This window comes from Dicentrarchus labrax, unplaced genomic scaffold (genome assembly GCF_905237075.1).
Source record: "Dicentrarchus labrax unplaced genomic scaffold, dlabrax2021, whole genome shotgun sequence".
In the NCBI taxonomy this organism is placed as follows: Eukaryota; Metazoa; Chordata; class Actinopteri; family Moronidae; genus Dicentrarchus; species Dicentrarchus labrax.
This window is the reverse complement of record NW_026136704.1, coordinates 17,550,028-17,569,526: the sequence shown is the minus strand read 5'-3', so window position 1 is coordinate 17,569,526 and position 19,499 is coordinate 17,550,028. Positions and strand designations below refer to the sequence as shown.

At 38.6% G+C, this 19,499-nt stretch overlaps 1 long non-coding RNA gene across 1 annotated transcript; it reads left to right on the top strand.

Annotated features, from left to right (window-relative positions):
• The first annotated feature begins 16,433 nt into the window (after positions 1–16,433).
• Positions 16,434–18,811, top strand: LOC127363015 (uncharacterized). Its single transcript, XR_007884648.1, has 4 exons — positions 16,434–16,652; positions 16,782–16,874; positions 17,178–17,310; positions 17,658–18,811. It is a non-coding gene; the product is annotated as an uncharacterized LOC127363015 (long non-coding RNA).
• Positions 18,812–19,499: the final 688 nt, after the last annotated feature.

The following is a 19,499-nucleotide window of genomic DNA, read 5'->3' as shown; positions in this document are numbered from 1 at the left end:
TTTAAGCATTTCCTGGACTCTCTGTAGTCAGTACAGCAACTCTCCATCTTTAGTTGGAGGATGAAAACTCATCTCAGAACTGCAGCATGTGCCGTCTCCCCACTGAATCACATTCCTGCTCCTACAATGATTTTATCTCAACAAAAAATATCCCCTCTATCCCACGTTTGAGCCATTTCTCTCATGTACTTTATAGCACTTCCCTTCCCACATGACAGCTGCATTGTCTGGGCACGGTAACTCATGTAATTTTTCTGTTGGATTTTTTTGTAATTTCAGACATCGAGAAATTAAAATATATTCTACGCTTGCAAGCTGCTGTAGACAGCAGCATCAGGAAACCTTCCAGAAGTCCAATATAAAGTCTTTTTGTAACTGTTTCTTTATTTTATATTTACATGTTTACACTGCAAAAAAGCCTTACCAGATGCTTGTGATGTATGCGTCTTACACAATCTGGAAATAAGGAATTTACCAATTGATATCACCATGAGCAATAAATATAAATCAGCAAAAAAAATGTCATATAGACCTTCCTGCGTGCATTGTGACATGTTATAGATATTCTATCTGTAGATTTTAATCTATCTATCTCCGCTTTGTCTCTATGTGTCTAACTTAAACTGAAAACTGACTTTTTAAAAGTACACTATCAGTCGTTTCCTTCTTCAATCAGGATAACAAGGAGTAATGTTTTTAAGAGCTGTTTTCACCAGTTTTCACCCCAAAACAGTCACCTGCATTCAGACAAGACATACAAACTTTCTTGCTTTGTCAGCACATACTTAACATACAGTCAATACAGTGAGATTTACAAGCAGGTTTAGAAGACACTAACACAGACACTAATCTCTATAGATTGACCAGTGACCTGAATTCATGAATATTTTTTTCTTATCTGAGTGCAGTCTTGAATCTAAATTAGTTTTAAGATTGTGCTTTAACGAATGGATGGATTTGGCAATACGATTTAGCATCTGTATGTTCCAAATTATAGCCTGCAGTCTTTGGCCAGGTTTTTATTGGCTGGTCCAAACCTAAAATCTATAGGCAATAGGTTTATTCCATCAAGGCTCTTGGCTTCACAACAGACTCCCTGACAGCATGGCAAAGTCAGTATTATTTTAAAAATCATTCCTAAAAGTAATGATTTGGTCTTTTGGTCTTTTTGATGACCTTTATGGTCCTTGCTTTAATTTTGTTACCCTGCGTTTACCTCGTTCCTGTTCACATGTATCACAATAACATTCTCACTGGCTGTACGGACAGGAAACAAGAATCAAGTGGGTTTGGAAATCTACCAAAAAACCTTTGAAAAAGGAAGAAACAACAGGAAGGACTACAATCATCAATGATCAATGAGACAATCAGAAAGCACAGCAGAGAGGATAAAAGGAGAATATAAGAGTAAGACGATGCCAGTATAAGATATGATGCCACAGAACAACAGCATCAGCACCAGGGGTGGAAGGTATAAGGTATAAGAGGATAAGACCTATTATAAAAGAGGTCAGCACCTATTGTGCTTTGTATCATAAGGGCAGCATTGTCATCCTCTGCCAGGTAGAGGACTTCTTCCAGCAGCTTATACAGAAACAGTAGCACCTGGATCTACTGCCAGGAAGAAGCCCTGCAATGCATGACTCCTTTGTAAAGCACAGTTTTAAAAGTTACGTTAATGAGATATGCTTGCGGACCTGTAGTTTAATCTTATACCTGCAGTCATTTTCAAGGAAAAGGTTTAAAAATCTTGCATAGCAGAGCATCTATAGCTGGATGGCTGCCACAATGGTTAAAAAACTCATTTCCATAGCTCTTTCTCCTGCCACATGTGCTTAGGTTTGCTGCAGTATAGATGATTGATATCATCCAAGCTCTGTGTCAAAGGTAATTTACATGTATACGTTTTTCATGTAAGAATCTATGAACCAAAATAGACTTCTGATCATAAATTTAATGGATTTAGCACCACAACAGCTTGGTTTGGATGACAGTTTGAAGATATGTCCTTGTGTTTGGGCAGCAGACCAATAAAAAAAAAGAGGAAAAAACTAAATTGGTTTTATTGCATTACTATATTTTGGGGCTGGCTAGTCACCATATTTGTGCTGGCTTATCATATTCAATATTTGACAGGCCAGTGAGTTGTGCGAAAACAGCTGCTCAATTAAGCACACAAATTCTTTAATCAGTGGTTGCTATGGTTTCCCTGGAGTTCTGTGGTCCGTTTTCCATATGTTCTGTATGAGCAGCATGTGCTATCTGGATTATAAGCCAATGTGTGTTTGGGAGTTTGAGTGTACAGGCATTCATACATCCCTTCCTCCGCACGCACTCATTTGTGCCAGGCTGCATGTGTGCCTGTTTGTGTTAATAATCCACAGGTTGTGAGTTTGTCCCTCAAGGGAGGGACTTGAAATGCATGATGCCTCCTCTTGCCCACATGTCTGTTTAAATAAGACTGTTGTTTGGATGAGTGTTTGTCAAATGCCAGCTGTACTGTCACATTTACAAATGGGCCACATTCAAAAGCTTTATAGATAGAATAAACTCTACTTTTTTTGTAGTTTTTACCTTGAAACCCAGCCCAACAGTAACAGGCCTATGATAGCAAATAAAGTGTGAAAGTGTGAAATTATCATGAGACACCCTCTGGCTTTTGGAGTACCGTTCTGAAGCCTCCAGTTTTTTATTATGGCCATCGCAAATTTTGCAACCATCAGTAACAGAATCTTGCTTCATCCTAGTTTGACTGTTTGATCTGATTTCCGTTCGTTACACTGTGACAATCACAAGGTAGCCACATCCTAAAGCATACCCTGCTTTATCGTCTATTTTACTCTAAATGTGATCATAATTTATAAGATATCATGCTGTAGAATAATTCTTCCACAAACTCGTTAGGAAACTGTTTACTGAGCTAAAAAATCAAATGTGGTCGTTTTTAGGTTTATCAGGCTTCTTTTTTTTTGGGAGCTGCCCCCTGCTGGCTATGGAAATGAATGCAGGTTTAAGGCACTTAGGTGGTGGTTTCACTTCACAGAAGCTCTGTCCAATAATTACAAACTGTCAATGTAACAAATTGATAAAGTTTTCTTTGTGTACTTCGCTGTACATTTCCAACTTTACTTGGCTGCATCCCAATTCATTCAATAAATTCTTAAAAGACACAGCATAAAAATCTTTCTTAGTACCTAAAAGGCCTGGGCGAACCTATATGCTTCCTTGAGTTGAGTTAATTTGATATCACAGAGAAAACCAAAACTAACAGCATGTTTTAGTGGCCCTTTTCAACTCTTTAGAGTGTATCAGCAGGTAGTTACCTTCAAACTGCAGAGAAAATTGGAAATATCAGTGTACATTTTGAGAAAGGATAACACTCTTGCAGTTTACAGTAAGAGATGTGACATTTACCTTCACACATGAAAAACAACTGGCAAACAATGTAACAAGTTAATGGAAAAAAATAACACCATGTAACCTAGTTTTATATGTAATGTCCCATGATTAAAGCGTATTCAGACTGATAACAAAAAGCTATTTAATAAATTACTTACCACACAGTGGCTTTTTCATTGATCTAGTTCAAGTGATGTTTTTACCTGTGACTGATGACCACTTGAAGGTAAATACAGTCACGGCTTGATATATCCCAATAAAAAATAAATGAAGGTGCACACCAATATGTTGAATACTGAGATGATACACCTTTTTCAAATTCAGGCAAAAGACTGTAATTTTCTGCCTCGTCTTGTCAAACCTTTATGAAGCATTCAATCTTTAGACTCCAAAGGATAAAGCCTCTCGAATCAGATGCAGTAATAGACCCTGGGATTGACTGTCACAGTAACAGAATAACCTTGTGTGAAGGATCATTCTATTATGATAATGCATGCCGTAATACACATAACTAGGACAGGCATTAATATCAACAGGTTAATATGGCTGTTAAGTTGTGGCATGGAGGCCAGCAGGACAGCAAAAGGCCAGGCCCTTGTCACATAAGTGTTTTATACCAGACAAAGAAGAATCAAACACAAAGGTGTATGTTTGGGCTGCAGAGTGAGTTTTCCTTCCAGTTGGTGAGCAAAACAAGGGGCAGACAAGAGAGGCACACATGTCATGCTTGACATCTGTGGGGAAATAAACAAAAAAGGGTTGACTAAAGCATCACAGATGTGGATCACTCACCACTGGAGCCTAAGTTTCCATATACTGGGCTGTGCTGATGGTTGGATCACTGTACTTTCAGCTGGGAACAAGCATCAATCAGGTTAGAGCTCTCCATGGTCCTGAGAATAGAAGCAGCCCTGCTGTCACATACAGTACAGTAATTTGTAACTGGAGGATTAGATACATGGCACAGGGACAAGAAAATGTGTGGTATGACACATTGCATGAAAAAATAACATAATGGTATACTTAATTGAGACATTTATGGAAATGTTTTTCATACTCACTTCAATGACAAGGTGGGAGTGCTGAGTTGACATGAAGGACACTGCCTCTGGAGCTGACCCAGTTTTAACTAGGTGTATTAAATATTTGCACTGTGAATAGAGTGGTTTATGTAATATCACTAAAATGGCCTTGTCAAAAGTCACAATATTCACCTTTTTAAAGAAAATGCAAGGTTATATAAATCAAGTACAATGCTGCGTAAATTAAGATTTAACACTAAGAAGTCTTTTAAAAGTCACAACTTAAAACAATAATTTGTTTCTAAGATAAGATAATACTTAGAAAGGACAACAGTAGAGTAGAGGCATGCCTAGTTTGCCAATGTGATTTTTTAGCATACAGCATAGCATTTTAGCATATTTAAATTAAAGAATCTATTTTTCTTTCTACTTTTAACTTAAATAAACCACCGGAAAAGAGTTGTCTCTGATGGATAAACAAGTAAGTTTCAACTCTTTTTAAGCAGATTTTCATACCAATAAGAAGAATTTGACCGGTTTTAAATCTTATTGTCAGCATTTTAGGTGACCTAAAGTTTATGACCAAAGTTAATGTACTTTGCAGCCTATTCTGCAGAAAATGACATGGAGAGAAGGATGATTGAACACAGATCAAGCTGTATTATTATTTGTGGAGCAGGAAGAGGTGGAGCTTTGCCAGATATGGCAGATTTTATGCTGGGTCTCCTAAATCTATTTGCAGTATTATACATATTAATGATGGGCTTTTGTCATAAAGTTGGTGTGGACTGTGATGGATTTAACCCAACAACCAAACCATAAACAATGCCAACCTTTATAACTCAATGTTGGTTCATTTCCTCATAGAAAGTATGAAGATGTGGGTAGGTTTGGAAACTGCTTGAAATGACTAATCTATTTTGTATTTCAGTTCATAATTAATGTTAACTTTATAAGCTTTAACAGATAATATTAATACCCAAATAATCTGTAAGGGTAGTGATCTGCTAAAATTAGCTGATAATACACTTGTTTGTGTAACACACAACTAGCCTTGGAGATGCATATCTGCATTAGATTACATAAACATTTGGCAAGATTCTGTGGGGACTGCAAGTTGCTGCTGTGTAGAAAATGTTGTTCAGAATTTCCTTTAATAGTATTTGAAAGCTGTTGCTGTTTTATGGCTGCATTATGGTTCCATCACAAAGTGTTTTGGGGGAAGCTGATATGGATTCTGGAAATACTGCAGTCTGCTTGTTTCACTCAGCCATTTGCTGCGGGGTCCATTGCGGGGATTTAAAACCACAGTCACAATTTACTGTATAACCTGACAACAGCCACAGAGTGCCCAGGGGAGAGGCTGAGCGGACCCAATGAAGATAAATAGCAAACTGAAGCTTAAGTAGCTTCAGTTAAACGCAAATACCACAGAATACTGTTACTTAAAAATGTAATTCATTTGGCTGGGGGCAAAACTGTTTGTCATAATGAATAACATCTCCTATAGCCATAAATAAGAAAGAATATTATTCTGTCCCAAACCTGTTAGGCCACACAGATGCAGTGTACATCTCTACTGAGAAGTAATTTGGAAAAGTCTCATTTGAGTGTGAAAGCTCTTATCAATATTTTTAAGTCTTGTGATACCTTTTTCGGTCGCTGGTAATAGAGAACACCCAGGATGCACATTTTAATAGCATCAGAAAATAGAGTCCTGCTCCTGGGGTTTCTTTGAAAAAGAATTTATTTATATTCATTAATAGTGAGTCACCATCAAGTTGTCATTTCAATTTTCAGTAAAAAAATGCACTGATGATACATATATTGCAATGACTTGTGAGCTCCTAAAATGACAGATATTTCCTTGTAGCATGGCTTTGACATGAAGCAAACTGTGGAGAATGAACATGCTCTAAACAAATTCAGGATACGAGAAAAAAAACCCTCAAGCTGTAGGAAAAAAAGCTTCTTTAAACTGTGTGTTGTAATAATAATTATAATAATAATTAATCACAATCACCCTAACCTTGTCTTTGAGGTGAATATGTTTCCAATGGTAATGAACACTAACCAGCAGGTTCCTAATTTAGAAATACTGATTTCATGCTGAGATTAAAGACATTTTCCGGGAAACAATCCCCTCACCTCAGGGTTACAAGATTTCTATTTCTATTAAATTAGTGATAACTCTGTTAACATGAGAATGATCTGCTTGTCATTGTGGGAGACCCAAACACTCTCTGTGTGCATATGAGGTGTGATCTGAAGCTTTTGGTGGGCACGCTTAAGTTACCTGTCCAAGTTCACAGTTTCCTTCTTTAGCCTCTAAATACATTGTTTCTTTTCCCATTGGAATTGGAGCAGAGCAGCTACATATGAAAGTGCACAAAAGGGGACTGGAGACAACAGAGACGGACCTTTTGAGACATCAGACTGGACTTGTGTTAACTGTGTATGCTCCATTTCATATGCAGCCTGAACCTTTTGTTAGCTGTTGTATCAGTTCAGGTGTATACACGAAAGCAGAAAACAGCAGGCTGGGCAGATGGGTCAGAAGGCTTTTCCCTGGTTGATCTAAAACGTGCTTACATTTGGCAATAGGCAAGCATAATGAAAACGATACATAACAGGTAGGTAGGTAGCACACAGGAATGGCTGGACTACTGAAATATAAATGCAAAACAGACAACCTGTCACTGATTGCTGAGGAAGAGCAGCTGGCAGGCCACATTTCTGTTTACCTTGAGATTGTCATAAAGAAAGATAAAATCATTGCCAACATGATGACTTGGCAGAGAAGTACAATCCTGTCGGTATTTTAATCATCCCCTGCACTATTTAACACAGTGCTGTTTTTAGTCTGAACACCCACTAAGCCAAAGGCGCTGCCTGTAGGAGCTGAGCCGTGTGTTTCGGTGGTATTGAGCATTTTGGCCCAGTTCCACCTGTGCAGCCATTGTTATTATCATTTCATTTATCTTATCAAAACTGTAATCATTTATCACATGCCATATTTTCCTAAACTGGCACTATAATTTGCATGTTTGGACAGCAAGATAACTTTGTGAAACCTGTTGTGATTACAGCATGTAGCCTAGATAACCTTTAGTTTATTATTCAAAATTTCATTGAAATTCAACACAAATATCCTCATAATTAATATGTACCTACCATACCAGGACTGCTTTTGTTCAGCATCCCAAACTTGCAGACATGCAAATATATTTATTCAGGTATACATTGGTTTACATAATATTATTAAACATACTAGCCCTCTACGGCTCTATTACATAAGTTTTACTTATTCATTTATTTATTTTTATTTTTTTCCCAATTTTTTGGGGGGGAGAGGGATTATTTGTTAGGCCATTGTTAGACTTATAAACATAGCTAAACCTTACATTTTAAACGTACTTCACTCAGTGTTGGTAGAAGCAACAGCTAATTCCGCTTGCTCTTGATTTCAAGAACAGAACTCTCATTTGATTGCTCATTTTTGTAAATTAGTTTGTAGGGGTGTGGTTGTGCCCTTCACAATCACCGTAGCAGGCACACAAGCTCCCTGGCAGCTGGGGGGCATCACACAAACAGCTCAGGAGGCAGGGTGCAGGAAGTGTTCTGTCTTTGTTGCATTGTGTGTTTGTTTATGCATGGCAGTCTGACATGTGGTGCAGCAAAATATGCTTTTCTCTGGAAAATTGGGTTGACAGTTGAAAACCTTTCCACGGTGGGTCATGAATTATAGAGTTGATGCAGTTTAATTGTATGTGTCCTTGGATTTTATTGATGTAGACATCAATAATTTAAAGGCCTGTGCGTGCGCTGGACGGGGGACAGTGTGGAAATGTGGGCATGGACATGAAGGCCGTCTTGATTGAGATTTATTCATCTGCATGTCACTAGAAAGAGGATTCTGTAGAGCAGGCAAGATGGAGAATATATGAAAGAATAAGAGGGAGGGAGAGACAGACAATAAAAGAGAGAAACAACTTGTAATCACTGTAGATGCGGCGTCAGTCTAACTGGACGTTAGACAACTTACTGTAGGTACACTTATAAAGAATTCATAGTTTCTGGTGTTGCATGTCATTTCTAAATAAATCCCTAGAACACTCATTCAAGAAAAGGAAGCAGGATGAGAAGAGATTGAATTCTGATAGGGGGAGGCCTCATTTAGACAGAGAGAAGAGGGAGTGTTGTCTGTCAGCGGACTGTTTGGCGTGTCCAAGGTCAGGGGCAGAATGAACCGCCTGAAGGGAGCAGGCAGACAGGGCACAGAGCAGGGCAAAGAGGGAGACAAGAACCAGAAAATGTGGCAGGAGGACCTCTGACGAGGAAACGGGAAGAGTGACGGAAAGAAATGAGAAAAGAGATGACGGAGGGGAAGAGACAAAAGGAGAAAGGACAAGGATAAACAGGAGGGATGAAGAAGGGAATTGTCAGGAGCCTCAAGGAGAACAAAGACAGAGTGAAAAAACAAGGAAGGGAGAATAAGTAAAGAAAAATATGATATTAGAAAGGAGGGTTAAAATCAAGGACAGAGTCTGTGTGTGTGTGGAGGCAGCTAGAGTAGAAAAGAGTTGAGAAAAGTGGAAGAAATACCAATATTACAGTGGGCATAACCAAGAGGAGGAGGAGAGACAGATGAGGAGAAATGCACGGTGAAATCTTAAATTGCTTCATGCTCCCTACGGTATATTATTTTCCTACATTTAGAATTCATGGTAAAGAACCTGAGCGTGAAAGGAAAGAAATGCAGTGGAAGGTAGAAAGTGAGAGCGAATGCAATGAAAGGAGTGGACGAGATCTTAAGGCCCTCTTTCTGTCTTTGTGTCTTTCGTTCTCGTGTGTCTTCTTTCTTGTACTCCTTCTGTCACCGTCCTTGAAGCAGGTGGGACAAAACATCACACACAATATGCGAGGGGAACATCCTATATTACATAAACAAGCTGACACGTGTTGCTGCTCCCACACAAACACATGGACTTTCTTTCTTTGTCATTCTTTTCATTTGGGATTTTTGTCTTATTAACACGACCTTCTCCGCTTCTCTCTCGGATTCCTTCTCTCTCCACTTTATCTCCTCTCTTTTCATTTGGATATCCACCTAAAACAAGCCCTTTCCCTTCTAAATAGGGCCTTATGGTTCTATGGTTCTATCTGTCCCTCTATACCTTAACATGGCTTTTGTCCTGCTGCACAGATCCATTCATTTTATATCTATGAAATCCACACCAACGTCGTCTAAGCAGATTACTCATGTACAGCACATTCTGTGGATAGCTATTTATTTTCTTTTATTGTTTGTTTCCTATAGTGCCAACCACCCACAGACAGGTTGAGGTACAAGCATAACTATCACCAATGAAATACAGACAAGCATTTAAATAGCAAGCAATACAATGCAAACACTATAGATGATGTGTTATTTATTTATTTCAGCTTTATTTAGACCAGTAAATGAATACTTTTTACTTTCAAATCAATCCTGGCAAAGACTATTTTACCATGTTAAAGCCAAATGCCACAGAAGTAAAGAATTCAAGGGTAACTGTTGTGGCCATGTTGTTATGTACCAAGAGTAGTAATTCTGTATTACTCAAGGAGAAGTGTTAAATTACAGCTTCTTTGTAGGCGTAAAAGAGCTAGTTTAAAAATCTACTTGTAAGTTCTCTAACCTCATAACCCTAGAACTGGGGAACATAGAACCCTATGTCCATTTTCCATTATTTGCTCTAAAACCTGGGGAACATAGGAATTACCCCTTTTTAGCCTATAGCAGCTTTGATATTGTATGTACTCCGGTACAGCAGTGCTTTGAGCTAAATGCTAACGCTCACAATGACAATGTTGCAGATAATAAGAAGGTATGCTTGTTCACCATCTTAGTTTACAGTGTTAACATTTTGTTTGTTTAACATTTGACTGCATAATGGTGCAAGTTAAAAAAGCCAAAGTTATTACAGGTCATACGGAGGGGGTTTGCACAAAATTTCATGGCAATCTATATTGTTGTCAAGACATTTCACTCACAACTACAAATGTCAACCTCATGGTGGCTATAGGAGAGGTCAGAGGACACATCATCTTGCAGCTATAAAGAGGTGTACAAAATCACACAAACACGTTGGTCAATGTGTTTGACTTGTCCACACACACAAGAGACTGAAAATATCTCTAACAAGAAGAAAAATAAAATGGGCTGTGCAGACCTCAGTTTTTTTTTGTTTTTTTTTTATGTAAGAATATAAGCACATCTGAGGGATTTAGTGGTGAGTTGCATTGCCTGTCAAACTTCTTGTTGATCAAAACTTGGTGGCTAAGTTTTGCAAAAGATAAAGTTGCAAAGAAGAAATGGGAAAACTATTACTAATTAGTTTACTAATAACATTAGAAGAGCTGAAGTTAACACCGTGGTGAACTCAAATCTCTATATCATCAACATAAACAGTTTTTCTAACTGTTATTTTAATCATACTGATAATCGTTGGTTGTGACTGTTGCACTTTTTACATTGTTAATGGTGATTAAATGAGTCATTTATAATATTGAAGCAGAAAATGGTTGGAAAGAATGTACTACAATTCCGTGTAACAGCATACATCTTCATTTCAGCCAGAAATGTGCATCTAAAATAGAGGTTGGTGTATGTGTGTGTGTGTGTGTGTGTGTGTGTGTGTGTGTGTGTGTGTAAGCTATTACTAGATGACTTGATAGGTGTAATGGTTCTGCCAGTGGATCAGAATGATTGAAATGGAAATAGATGGAAGCTGTCAGAGAGGTTGAAAGTCAGAGAGTTGGATAAATCACTGCTGCTGTGGAAAAAACGTGCAACTTCAGTTTTTAACCTTTTTTTTATTTTAATTTAACCATCCCTTTTTCTAGGATTAGCAAAAAGTAAGTTTATAATCATGGCTTGAAAGAAAGCCAGCCGAGGCTACAGAAGTTATTGTTAGTATTTCTGCATTTATGTAAAAAGACTTTAAAGAAATATTGTTACACTTACATGTAACTATGTACAAACATAGACACACATATGTCAGACATAGGGAGACAGATGATTAATGCACACATGCAGCTCCCTGTCCTAGACTGACTTTTGGTTATTTTCCAGCCAGCATGGGATTAGGAGGAATACATCAGAAGTTGTGATGAAAACTGGTTTCAGTCTTGGCCAATAAAATTATTTTTGAAAGCAACACACTCCACAGCATCCTGAAAACTTCTTGATGAAAAATATGTGCATGGAGTGGATCTGCCACACAAGGCTTATCCCAGGATGAAACTGATGTTGCATGGGACGTACATTAAAGCCCTTCATTTAAATTATAGTGTAGGAGGATTAACACACTTGGCTAACGTGTTGCTCTGGTCTGACGCTCATGACAGTAATTGACAGCATAGCCACAATTCTATGGTTAAAGCCTCTGTATTCTGCTTGTCAGATCATCTGAAACCTCATTTCCAACTTTACAAAACATGCAATACAACATGCCCACTTTGGTGGAAACTACCCCTGTCACCTTTCGTGTGTACAATCAAGTGCAACACTGTGAATGCCTTCGAGGGGGAGTCTGTCTTAAAGTGTGCTCTATCATCCCCACTCATTTGATTCATTGTGTCAAGACTAAAGACAGAACATTTGGATAGAGATCCAGGAGGGAATGTGATGCAGCCAGGAGGAAGCTTCAGTATGATAGCAGGCTTTTTGCCCTACCCTTGAATGTGGCCATTCAGAACAGGTATAAATTCTTTAGCCTTCAGACGTGGTCGGATGATTCATTGTATTGAACTATATTTTGTTTGAAGCATATCCTTTTACTTAGAAATCATTCACTAGATTTTGGATCAATGTTTGACACACTCCCAAAGAAGTTGTGTTTTTGAGGCAGAGGTTTTGTAGAAGGTAGAAGGGATGAGACAGTTCAGTTCAATCCGGACAGATTTCATTTTTTAACAAATATATTTCATTGATATGTGCAGAAGATCTTCCTGACTGAACTTAAGCTGAGCTTCATATATTTACATGAAGCTTGGTTGTCCAGTTAAAATGTCAGAAGCCCTCCTGAGGACAGATTACTGAAGAAGGGTAATACTATGTTGGGTGTATATATACCTGAGTTATATTTTAATATTGTATGTGCGGGTGCATTTTGTATGCCAGTGTGTGCTCTTCTTCAACTTGTGCTTCCCACATAAACACTCACACATATTTTCTGAGACTCTTTGACGGAGAGCCAGACAGTCAGATGAATCTCCACAGGGTCAATCGCCCCATCAGCCTTTTGTTGTTGAGATGAATGATCAGCAGGGTTCAAAATGACCTGTTGTGATCAGGCAGTGTAGCATTAACTCAATGCAAGTCTAATGAGCCCTGACAGCAGATGTGAAGCCAGTTAGCTTCACGATGCTGGAATTTTATTCAAAGCTGTCTGCAGAAACATATCAACAATACTTAACAAAACAGATGTGATGAGTGATTCCTTTGACCGTTGTAACGCTGATACCTTCAGAAAAACCAACACAAACACACACACACACACACACACACACATTGACTGAGGTTCTGTAGCATTTATGATATTCTTACCTCTTTCCTTCAGCTATATATTGGAAGCTCATGAAGGCTTGCTAAAATTGCTATGTTTTGAGAAAAACATTCCCCTAACAGACTGCTTTCTAGCTCAGATCTGTAATAATACATGAATGGATCACTACAATGAGCAGCCCTGTGTGAGATCCACACCACGCTCTAATTCAAGTAGTGATCCCTTGTTTAACAGACCGTTTTATCCTGAGCTGTGTGTGGCATAAACAGGAGACCCCCAACAGTATTTGAACCCTGCATGTAGTGAGGATCCGAAGTTAATTGTCAGAGACAGTGTTGCTTTTTTAAATGACTAACTGGTATATTACTTGCAAAAAGAATACCGAAATTATGCTGCATTTAGATTGTCAGCCATTTTATAAAAATGTATGTTTATGTACATGGAAAAACAGGTTTTAGGGCAAGAAAAACACCATTTAAAAGACATTCAAAACTAAGGCAAAGAACAACTAAAATTTCAAATTGTCATAGTTGTTAGAAAAACTCACTCACTTACACTGTTAGGACACTGCAGGACACTATACAAAAATGAAGAACTGGTATGTCTGTAAGGTTGAGCAGAAAGATGTATATAAAGCAATAGCTTGACCTTTTGGAAATGAGCTCATTAATTAAGTGACAAGAGTTAACACGATAACAGTAGATAACAATAATCCATACTGCTGTCTTATATGTCTATGCTTAGCTTAGCATAAAGACTGGAAACACAGGAAACAGCTAGAACCTCTAAAACTGACTAATTAACATGCTATATCTCAGTTGTTTAATTTGTACAGAAATGTTAGTGTTAAAAACAACAATTTGCATGGGTTATCTACCAGGCTATTCTTCTTGGCTGGAAGCAATCACTTCCTGGAGTCTCCACCAGTTGTAACCACATGGTGATGTCTACACAATGTAGAAATTGACAATTTTGCACCTTTTGGAGTACAAATTCAACTAATTGCTGAGCCTTTGTAGCTGGTAGTTGGATTGTATTATCTTTGAACAGAACCCTACTAGCTGTTTTCTCCTGTTTCCAGTCTTTATGCTAAACTAAGCTGACATGCAGCTGGTTGTAGCTTCATAGTGAACGGACAGATATGAGAGTGCTATTGATCTTGTCATCTAAAACACAGCAAGAAAGTGACATGTTTCCCCAAATGTTAAACCATCCCTTCAATGGATTCAGCACATTAAAATGTCTGCCTCTTTAAAACGTTATCAGCAGAAAGGAAAGTAATTGTATGTCAGCTTTGTTTAGCAGCTCCATTCCCCTTAATAAAATTGAACAGAGTGCATATTGCCAGTAGACTGTATAAACAATACAAATTTGATTCATGTCATTGCATCCTGCACATCTTCTAGCCATTGTCCAGTTTTATAGCTTCAAGGCTCAACCAGCTGCAGCAGTGGCAAACTTCGACTGGACACAACCCTCGGCATTGTATTACATGTCACACTGCATTAAAGCACTGACAACGTGTCCGAGTGTCAGCTTCAGTTGTTGCCACTTCAGAGATTGGGATGGATGTTACAGTGTGGGATTATAGGCTGGTAATGTCCTGCGGATGCTTTAAACTTTATAGCATGCTGTAAAAAAAAAAAAAAAAAAAGAAAGAAAGAAATTACTAGTAAAGCCTGTAAATGTAGCTTAGATTTATACGCAACTTTTCTCTGACTGTGGATTCTTAAAAAGCCTTGTTGGGGGAGTGGAGGACGGGTGATGACAGAGGGGGAGGGGAAAAAATGGGGAGAGAAAAAGAGTGGCAAAGAGTCAAACAGGAAGTGTAACAGAGGGACATATCAGATAAAACAGACAGTGGAGAATTGCAGTTAATTTGTTTCTTTGATGAGAGCAGGACACCCAGAATCTGATTTGAAATATTAGACACTTTTGAATCTGATATCTCCTCTATCTCTGCCCTCACAATAAAGATCCTCTCTTGTCTCTGTCTGCATCCATTTATCTCTCAATCTGTCTCCTTGTCTATTCAAGTATTTTTTCCCAAATTCATCATCCCCTTTCCCTCACATCCCACACAGATAGCTGTCTCTTACCCACCCGTTTTTTGTGTCTCTGATGTACTGCTTCCATTCCTTTGCCTGATCCTCCTAGCCTCACTTTTATGTCCCCTTTTATTTTCAGTTTCTCCAGTCTTCTGTCTTCCTCAGTCCTCTCCTCTCATTCCTCTTATCTCACTTTCATTCTTTTGTCCCCCTGTGTACCATTTCCTTTGGCCTCTGTCCCTTTCTCCCCTTCTTTTCCTCCCTCGCTCCCACTTTCCTCCTCCCTCCTTCCCCTCTTTCCTGCTTGCTGCCTTTCACTCCCTTTTTTTCCTTCTCTGAAATGTATTACTGTCATCTAGTGTTTAAAAAATGAACCACAGCAACACTGCCTTATGGAACAGACAAGCCCATTCCTTCTCTCCCTCGATCAACAGTAACAGTAAGAGTTCCTACATACATGTAGCAGTAGAGAGCTGTGTAACTGAATAATGTGCAAACTCTACTGCAGAAATGATGTATTGTTGTTATAACCTTTATTTCTCATGTTGTAACTGGTCCGTCTTTACAGGGTTTTACATAATTGCTAATAACATTAAACAGGAAGCATCCAGTAGGTACATACATACCATACATAAATGACTGATTTCTTCCTGGTAGAGAAAGGCTCTTTTAGGCAAACAGGTTTCACATTTACAAAAAAACAAAGGTGTGAGGTTTGAGCTCTTCAGCAGAACTATAACACACTGGCTCATATACAGATATTTCTAGCATTTAGAAATAAAACAATTTGATGGAAACCTGTAAAATCACTTTTTAGAGTTATCTGTATATAATTGTCAAACTTTGTTTAACACATTCCATTTTAATAGACAGATGGATTCAAATGAAAAATACCAGCTACTGTCAGTAATATGCCTAACCCACAATACATAAAGTTAACTTTGAGAAATGACCTGAGTGTGTCCTAGATCAACAGGTACAAAGGTTAAGAGCACATAATTCTCATCCTGCTGAATATAAGTGACATTCACATTTGTGAAATTCCTGCTTTTCCTGCCATGAGATAGCAGACAGCAGACTTATTCAAACTGCAGTGATATCTCCTCTGAATATGATGCCTGTAGGCAAAACTTCAGTGATAAACACAGGATTTTACAATTCAAAAGTTATTTATCAGCTGCACGGGATATGCACACCTGTTTTTGTCCAAAAATTGAACATGATGTGCCTACCAACATGATGCATTTCCCAGCCAAAGCTCTGAATCATTCCAGTTTGTTATCTGCCTCGGGCGTCTCATGATGACGTTGATGGGAAATGTATCTGTACATTGAGTGCTGGGCTGCTGGCCAATCCTACTGCAAGGTACTGTACATTTTGCGTCACACCACCTCCGTTTTGGATAAAGGGCATTTCACAACACCTTGAATACCAACATCTAGCTGAGTAGAAATAACATGAAGAGAAGCTCTAAGACCAGAAAGTTCTAGATGAAAGGTTTCAGGTTTTGACAAATTGTTCCTCACAGACAAGGCAGGACTTGTTTGAATGATACATTTTTCTTTTCTTTGACTTAAAGTCATTTGACTGAGATAGTGCTTCTCTCATTGAACTCTGAAAACAAGAAACAGGTAATTGAAATGCAAAGATTATTCTAAAATGTTAATGCTTTTATAGTCTGAACAACAGTGATTACAGTTATCTTCAATGAATGCACATACAAATACAAGGTGTTGTGTCTCCATACGCCTACTCCACAGGCTGCCTTAGCAACAGTCTGCTGAAATGGCTTTCTCTGAGTTATAAGACAGATCTCATTGTGTGAACAGCAGGCCCAGCTGTCTTACTGTCAGGTATGTGAAGGTTAATGCTACTTTATTTGCATTGCTATTCATTTAAGATGAGCGATTATTGCTTGCATTAGCCCAAGTTTCAGCCCACTACTCTGCAGTAGTCGATGATTATCTGGAGGGACTTGGAAAACTGCAATTACAAAAAAACAAATATGAGAGAGTTTCAGCTTCAGTGGCTTTAGAAAAATCAGGACCACACATGAGGATATAGTTATATAGGAATATAGTTGTTGCTAATGAAATGAAATTACTAGAAATCAGTGCAGGATGAAAGAAGTGACTCTGTTAATCTGACTCGGGCAGGAAGATTATTCCACCACAGGATTTGGAGACCGGGGGTGGTGATGACCAGCCTGGTGCAAGGACATTGGAGCCAAGCAGCCAGTCGTGACAGAATGCGGGAGCATGGACTTGTGTGTCTACCCATGGCCTGGAGGTATGGAGCTGCAGATCCCTTCACAACCATGTGTGCCAAACCCAGGGGATTTTAAACTAGTGCAGTATGAGCTGCTACAGAGAGCCAGAGGAGGGAGAGTAGGACAGAACTAACATGAAAGAATTTGGGGAGATTTGAGACAAGACAGGCTGCAGTCGGTTGGCTGAGTCGTGGGGAGTCTAGGAAGTGTTTCAGGAGGCAGACTACAAGGACTCGGAGCGCTGCAGAATGCTTGCAGAGGATACATCTGGTTTGATAGATGTTGTGGAGTGTAAACCTGCAGGATCAGGTTGTAGATGTAGTAACATGACTTTTATTAGGCTCTAATTAGCCTTTTATATCTACAGATGCTGTGGGTCACCTGCCATGGAGTTTCTTCTTTGGGGTTCAGCAAGGAAGCAAGGGAGTTGCAATCCGCAACCACACCAAAAAACAAATATTATCTGAAAGCATACAAACCACAGCAATTTACAGATCATTAATTTGGTTTAGCTTTACAGTCATAGGTTCACAGTTAAATGTAATCTGCTTCTCCAACTTTGTGTCTTTGGACTGAAGTTGCTGTTTTGATTGTGCAGTCATTGGTGGATAAGCATTGCACCAGGGTTTTTGGTCAAAATACAGTAATTATTTGTTAATTCAGTCTATCCGGTGCTTCATTTGCAAGTCTGCTGCCTCAGCTGTTAAACTGACCTCTTTCATTAGCATTTAATAGGGTTGAACCACACAGTTGCTGCATTGTACTGGAGGGAGAAGCACTGTTGGGTCTAAAATTATAATTTTTGCAACAGTGAATCAAGATGGGGCGGGATAATTTTGGAGTAAGTGATCTTTAACAGGTCACTTTTATGCATAAAAGTAAGTTAATTGAAAGGATTAAGAGCACATGGTGCTGTCTCAATCTCACCTCTGGATGTCTGGTTTAATGTTGGTGGGATCAAGCCATTTCAGAGAGTGATGCCTTGTCAGTTTGTGTAGCTGATTGTGCCCACTAGGGCTTGTGTACAAGCTTGGTGAGGTGTATACTGCATGTATCTATTCTACACATTGCATTATCAATTATCTTATCCATTGTGTCACAATATCCATTCTGAGTGCCAGTTAGCTGTTAAAAAAGGCTGGCAATATTTTGTATTTTTGTTATGCTTAACAAATCCCATGAAAATGTACTAATCCATCTCTCAACACTGTCCCACTTTTCCCAGCCCATTCATTTCTACTGGAAACAATGTATGTCATTAAGATATCTTTAGAAACAGTTCATGCTACATGCCTTCATTTTAAATCAAAATAATTCCTTAAAGAACTAGGAAGTGTAGTTGCTAGCAGCGTAACTAAAACACGAGTAAACAGTACCAGTGCCAGGGATTATTTTCAGCTGTGAATTTGGTGCTCTATTGTGTATATACAGCAGCAGGATGGTGTATATGGGACTGGCACAAAATAATCTATAAAGCCCATGCATATTATAATAAAGGAGAATGTCTCCCAGTGCATCAGTGATGTGTTTCAACTGTGATGATGGATCTCTATATTAGGCTTTGGCTACACAGGCAATGCCTGGGTCAATTCATTGATTTAATTCTTTTCATGAGATTTATTGACACCATTTTTATTCTTTAATATTGGTTCACCTTTCTTAAATTAGTAGTTTTAAGGTTTTAAACTTTAATGGTTTACATTCTGCACAGCCTTGCAACAACACAGAGCTAAAACTGTATACAAGTCTCTACAATTCCTTCCTCATATCACCAAAGTCCTGCAATAATACGAATCTCGATCTCACACTTGAGGTATGAGGTACACTGCTGGGACAATCCGGAGCAATGATTGCCTTCTTGTCTGTAGATTGTTCGGTAGATTGATAGAACAAGTGAGCATTTTACACCATAGTGTGCTATTCCCTACACTTTATCACTTTTTATTTCCCTGCATTAACATCTGATATATAATCTAATGTCCATTTTTATTCTATTTCATTGAAAGTTATTTGCTCTGTTAGAGCTTTTATTCCCCTTAATGTCTTTAGTTAAAAACACAAACACACACACACACACACACACACACACACACACACAGTCTTCATCGCTGTCTCTTCCCTAACATGCACACAATCTTTCACGCCCACACACATCCTCAACTATGCACGTACATTAAACCAACTCAACTGAGCTGGTAGCATGCTATTT